Source organism: Pelmatolapia mariae, unplaced genomic scaffold (genome assembly GCF_036321145.2).
Source record: "Pelmatolapia mariae isolate MD_Pm_ZW unplaced genomic scaffold, Pm_UMD_F_2 NODE_ptg000574l+_length_21508_cov_1, whole genome shotgun sequence".
Taxonomy (NCBI): Eukaryota; Metazoa; Chordata; class Actinopteri; order Cichliformes; family Cichlidae; genus Pelmatolapia; species Pelmatolapia mariae.
The window spans coordinates 14,720-21,508 of NW_027052258.1; the positions used below are offsets into that span (position 1 = coordinate 14,720).

The window sequence follows — 6,789 nt, forward strand, 5'->3', positions numbered from 1 at the left end:
GTACTTGTGTGTTTTATGACAGTTTGGTATTGAAAATAAAAATATATGACAGACTTATGGACGTATCATAGATTTGTATTAAATGTGGTTTATGAAAAGTTCATTACTGCTTTGTAGATTTCCTCTCATTAACATACTGTCTGACCTGCTGACTACTATTATAATGAAACTGTTTTTAGTGATTGCATAAATAAAACCACTATGACACAGTCCCCACACTCTTTATGTCCCTCAGACTTTCCCTTCTTTCCCCATCAGCACACCTGTTAACAATTCTCATTGGTCCTGCAGTTACCTGGCCTACTGCACCTTGAGCTCTTTCCCTCATCAGACACTCACTACTTACACAGGTCAGCTTCGCTGTTTGATTCTGATAGCTGAGCTGACAAAGGCTCTGTGATCTGCTATAATCTGTTAGAAATACTTTGACTCACAGAAAAAGCTGCTCAGCTCTTGTTCTGGATAAATTTGGGAGAGAACCTGCCTCTGTGTGTAACAGCGCCCCCTGCTGCTCTTGATGACAAATGTGCAGATGTTGATTCTTGCTGTGGCTGTTGATCCGACTGGAAGTTCTGTGGTTACAGGTCCAGTCTCATCTGAAACCTATACTAGTGGGCTGCTGTTACAGACCACCAAGTTCTAATATCCAATATGACGTCCCTGCTCAAGATTATTGTTGTGATCAACTCAACCGTAATAACAGAAAAATACTTTTAAAGAAGGAGTCAGAGTAAATGCAAAATAAGCATCATGTCAGTGGCTGCCTGATCTGTATGTTTAGGATCATTATCCTCCTGCATTGACTAAAACTTAAGAACCGTTTGTTAACTTCAGTGAGAACTCTGACATTTCTAAACTGCAGTTTATTTATATAGAAGAAAGTGTTAACAAGCTTAAAAGTTGATGTGAGCACTAAATTAAAAAGGGTTAAACACACAGTGTTGCTCTCAAACTGCTCCTCTTCCTGGAGTGAAGCACATCCTGATAACCCTCCTCTTCTTCCTGCTCTTAAACACAGCACTTCCTCTCTGTCCTCGTGTTTCCTCGTTCCCTCCCCTTCAGATCTGCACTTTGAAGATGGGTGTAACCAACATGTGGTGACGTGTAAGAGCTGACAGGCTCCATTCACTGCAGAGACACATGTTGTTGAGATCAGAGCTCAGACTAGTTTCAGTTTTAAGGAAGAGAAACTCACACAGTCACTGACACTGAGAGGAGAAATGGCGCAGAAAGGAGTTCAGCTGGACCGAGAAACCTTCTCTTGTTCCATCTGTTTGGATCTACTGAAGGATCCGGTGACTACAGCCTGTGGACACAGCTACTGCAGGAACTGTATTAAAAGTTTCTGGGATGAAGAGGACAGGAAGGGAATCCACAGCTGCCCTCAGTGCAGGAAGACTTTCACACCGAGGCCTGTCCTGGAGAAAAACACCATGTTAGCAGCTTTAGTGGAGCAGCTGTAGAAGACTGGACTCCAAGCTGCTCCAGCTGATCACTGCTATGCTGGACCTGAAGATGTGGTCTGTGATGTCTGCACTGGGAGGAAGCTGAAAGCCATCAAGTCCTGTTTATCTTGTCCAGCCTCTTACTGTGAGAAACACCTCCAACCTCACTATGATGCAGCTCCATTAAAGAAACACAAGCTGGTGGCCCCCTCCAAGAAGCTCCAGGAGAACATCTGCTCTCGTCATGATGAGGTGATGAAGATTTTCTGTCGTACTGATCAGCAGAGTATCTGTTATCTCTGCACAATGGATGAACATAAAGGCCATGAAACAGTCCCAGCTGCAGCAGAAAGGACTGAGAAGCAGAAGGAGCTCGAGGTGAGACGACTAAACATCCAGCTGAGAATCCAGGAGCGAGAGAAAGATGTGAAGCTGCTTCAACAGGAGGTGGAGGCCATCAATGGCTCTCCTGATAAAGCAGTGGAGGACAGTGAGAAGATGTTCACTGAGCTGATCCGTCTCATCCAGAAAAGAAGCTCTGAGCTGAAGCAGCAGGTCAGATCCCAGCAGGAAACTGAAGTGAGTCGAGTCAAAGAGCTTCAGGAGAAGCTGGAGCAGGAGATCGCTGAGCTGAAGAGGAAAGACGGCGAGCTGGAGCAGCTCTCACACACAGAGGATCACAACCAGTTTCTACACAACTACCCCTCACTGTCAGCACTCAGTGAGTCTACACACTCATCCAGCATCAATATTCGTCCTCTGAGCTACTTTGAGGATGTGACAGCAGCTGTGTCAGAGACCAGAGATAAACTACAGGACATTCTGAGAGAGGAATGGACAAACATCTCACTGACAGTCACTGAAGTGGATGTTTTACTGTCACCAACAGAGCCAAAGACCAGAGCTGGATTCTTAAAATATTCACATGAAATCACACTGGATCCAAACACAGCACACAGATCTGTTATTATCTGAGGGGAACAGAAAAGTAACATTTATGAAACAACAACAGTCTTATTCTGATCATCCAGACAGATTCACTGGATGGGAAGAGGTCCTGAGTAGAGAGAGTTTGACTGGACGTTGTTACTGGGAGGTGGAGTGGAAACGAGGAGTCGTTCGTGTAGCAGTCGCATACAAGAATATCAGCAGAGCAGGGAGGGGCAATGAATGTTTATTTGGAAACAATGACAAATCTTGGGCATTACGTTGTTACACAAACAGTTACACATTTTGGCACAACAAAGTCCAAACTGACCTCTCAGGTCCTCGGTCCTCCAGAGTAGGAGTGTACCTGGATCACAGAGCAGGTATTCTGTCTTTCTACAGCGTCTCTGAAATCATGACTCTCCTCCACAGAGTCCAGACCACATTCACTCAGCCGCTCTATGCTGGACTTGGTCTTAGTAGTAATAGTCTTTATCTATTTGGACTTGGAGCCACTGCAGAGTTGATTAAAGTCAAATAGAGAAGATAGGTTCATGTTGATTCCTGACCATTATATGTACTTGTGTAGTTTCTAAATGAGGCTTTACATTTTAGAAGCTGAGAAGTTCAGTGGTCCATTGATGTGTGAAAATAATATTGCACTGATTTAAACTGTACTTACATTTATATACCTTACATCAATATAAATCTGAATTTGTTCTTATGGCTGATAATCATGTGAGTTTAAATTATACTACTCTTCATATTCAACATGTTTGAAATCTGTCATCAGTCTGGTTAGTGGTTTTATTCTGTAGTTGCTGTAGTGGGTTGTCAAATGCAACAATATATTGGAGCTGCAGTGATTCATCAGTTAGTCAATGATTAGAGAATTGATTGTTTTATCATTATTTTAGTCACATTTAAAGCTGGTTCCAGTTTCTGAAATGTGAAGATTGTTGATTTTCTTGATCATATATGACCGTAAACTTAATGTCTTTGAGGTTTGAACTTTTAAGTATTTAATTTTTGTTACATTTTAATTTTTGACATTTAATGTCTTCATTAAAGGTTTGATCACACTTAATCATTTATACAGTACAGTACAGATATTAAATGATACAGGCCTGTATATTGTGGATGATAGACATGTTTCATTGCGCTGAGCTGTGTCTGGCAGGCAGAGCGTCTCCACAAATCTGATGCTTCTGATTTGGAGAAAATGAGCTGAGGGAGACACCTGGAATCTCAGCCTGGACACAAAGGGAATAAAATCAGCAGAGTTATACACAAGTGGTGATGTTGAATGATTGGCAAATAAATGTCTTTTTTAATAATGGACAAAACTGGATGAAATCTTTGCTCCAAAGCGTCTTTAGAAACTTGGCTTCAAAGAGGAAAAATGTTTGTTTGTTTGTTTCATGTGTAGACATCTGTTTTATTCAAACTGCTTTAACCAAAGGTTTTCTTCTTCTCTCATACATAAAATACAGTTCTTAATTTTAGTAACATAAAAAAACTATTTTCTTGTCTTGTTTTAAATGTGTTCTCTAAATGTGCCTCATCCAGTCTGCATCCTGGACCCTGAGCAGATACAAGAATGAACACCAGACTGAAACAGTCACAGCAGGGATTCAGCAACTTGGAGTCAGCATACAGTCAAAGACAAATCAAGGAGGCCGTTCATAAATCATAATGACGACCAGTCTGAACTTTTCAGTGTCTGTCAGGTCATCCTGTGGAGTTTCATCTGGGTGGAGACGATGTTGTTATTGTTGCAGGGTTTCTCTATAAAATCCACACAGACGAGTCATAAAAATGCTTGTGGTATTATAACAAACCTGAAGTAATTGGGAAAGACAGGAACTCAGCCAGTCAAATCAGGCCCTCTCGTCCAAGATCGCTGTCTGACCTCACATATATGTGTCTGGAAGAATGTTCAAAAAGACTCGGCCTTTTGTGAATCGATTAGAAGTTTTCACTGTTCACTAATCAGCCAAGTCAGTCACACCACTTTAAAGTGAGATCGTCTGTTGGGTTGTGACGTTGTCTCATTCAAAATTAAATTGTGAGGTGAAAGTAGGTTTAAACACTTCCTGTGTTCATCTCAGAGGAAGTCCCTCACAATACCAAGAGCTTTGTAATCAGAAACAACTTCACATTCAACTAACAAACCACTAAGAGCATCGTGGTGCTTATATGGAAGAAGGTGATGTGTTTGTACCTTTTGGTTTTGTGTTCTGTTTCTAGAATGAAAGTTTGCTGGTATTTGCTGATATACGCAGGGTCTTGCAATATTCTGCACACAATGAAGAGATTTTAGGAGAATACAAAAAGCTGCCATTACTTAGTTTTTACTGAGTTTATTTAAACCAACTAGTGAGGACCAACACATTTCAGTCAGTTTGTGTTGTTTGTATTGACTGAGGTTTGTGTAGCTGTTGTGACATTGATGTCTTGGAAGGAAACTACTTAGTTTTTGTGGTCTGGAGTCTATGGGGACTATTTCCTGTAGACAGTCTTCTTGGAGATGACTTAATATGTCCTGTAACTTATTAAAATGGAACCAGTTTCAGCAACCACACAAACACAGAAATCTGAATGTCTTATTTGATCTAGCAGAACTTACAATACTGTTTTTTAAACTTGCTGTGAGTCTATAAACTCTTAAACAATGCAGGAAGCAGCTTGTCTGAAGAAATTAATCCCTGAATTTTTAAACTCAGCTTCCCCACTTTTTAACAAAACCACATTACTCCATCTTCATTACACAACACTAGCCCTCTGTTAGATACACAATCAATTTAAAACTTTTATTGATTAGATTTGAAGCTTCGCACGGTCTCCTACTTTAGGACCCTAACTCAAGGGTTCAGGTCATGAGTTTGAGGATCAGAACTAACCTGCATAAATTCAGTCACTTTGTTTAAGTCATGTCTTAAAAAATAAATTCATGAGACTGCTCTCCCCAAGTTTATTTGGAGTTTGTTTCCTATAAAGCATCCCACACCAACAATCCCACACCAGCCATCTGAACTCAAAAGTTATTATCTCAGGTTGTAGTAGATGCGCAAAGAAAAAAGAAATAAAAACAAAGACACTTGTATGTTCAAAGTTTAAACATAAACTTTGAACCTATCCCGTCCACTGAATCCAGAGTAGTACTTGCTGTAGTATAAAGAAATGTCACAAGGTGGCGCTATTTTATCAAATAAAACAGGAAACACTAAAGTTTGTTAACTGTCAAACTCTTCTGCTGACTGTCAGTAAATACAACAAAACCATCTTGGAGTAAGAGCTGTCAATGTTAGTACTATAAACATGTTGTGTATATCACAGTGTAAGTTTTAAACATCATAAGTCAGCAGGTTATTATAATATACAAAAAGCAATATTATAAATGAGTTCACTTCAAGTTCACAGCCATCATTCAGTAGTTGCTTAAATTAAATTAATTTTCTTATTCTGTTTTTATGCAGACTTTGCCATCAGTCTATATAATAAACAGCTCAGAGCCCCAAATTATACAAGAACAACTAAAGAGTGTTATCCATTTGAACTTGTTATTATTACCATTATTACCTCGGCGTCTTTTGAACCAGTGAGTCGGGTCCTTCCCGCAGGACAACTCAAATATGTTTGGTGGGAGGAGTCTCATGTTTGCTGCATGAGTCTCAACCACTTCACATGCTTTTTCATCTCCTTCCTGATGTAGCTGGTGCGTCTCCTCCAGCCCCATGCTGTGCAGCCAATTGTTTTTGTTTACGTCATTATTTCCTGCATCTACACCTGTGATGAATATTCAAGAGTTTGGAGAGCTGTGCTATGCAAATTAACCCCATGCAAAATGGAGGTGAGTGCAGTCACCTCCATTTATTTTATCTTTATTAAATGTTTTTTATATTTCACACTCATTTTATTATAACTCAGAGTTCCAAATTTCTGTATTAAAATTCTTCAAAAATTTTGATCCATATTGACATGACAGTGTCACACAGTTATTTAAATGCAGGTTGTCCTACACTGAAACATCAGCAACTGCTCATGACAACTGTCAGCAAACCAGTAAGCCCGTTCCTGATTATATCATTAACCTGGATCACACCCTCTGACTCATCATCTAAACAGATTTATTTGTTGATTGTGTTGAATTTCACTGTCAGTAAGGAATTTTATAATTATATCTAATTAAAATGAATAATTCACAGAAATCATTGAAATAAATATTTGAAATTATGTTTTTTTTCTCCCAGACAACATTAAACTTTAGCTTAGGTTGTCCACAAGAGACACCACACAATCCAGACTGCTACATTGTGTAATATATGATGTATGTTATATTTTTTGGTAAATGTCTTTTATTTATTGAGTCGCTAATGCAAGATTCTGATTTATTTATTATTTATTTTGAATTCCT

The 6,789-nt window shown here is 39.4% G+C and overlaps 1 pseudogene; it reads left to right on the forward strand.

Moving 5' to 3' along the window:
* Positions 1-1,215: 1,215 nt before the first annotated feature.
* Positions 1,216-3,982, forward strand: LOC134623360 (tripartite motif-containing protein 16-like; annotated as a pseudogene).
* The last annotated feature ends 2,807 nt before the right edge of the window (positions 3,983-6,789 follow it).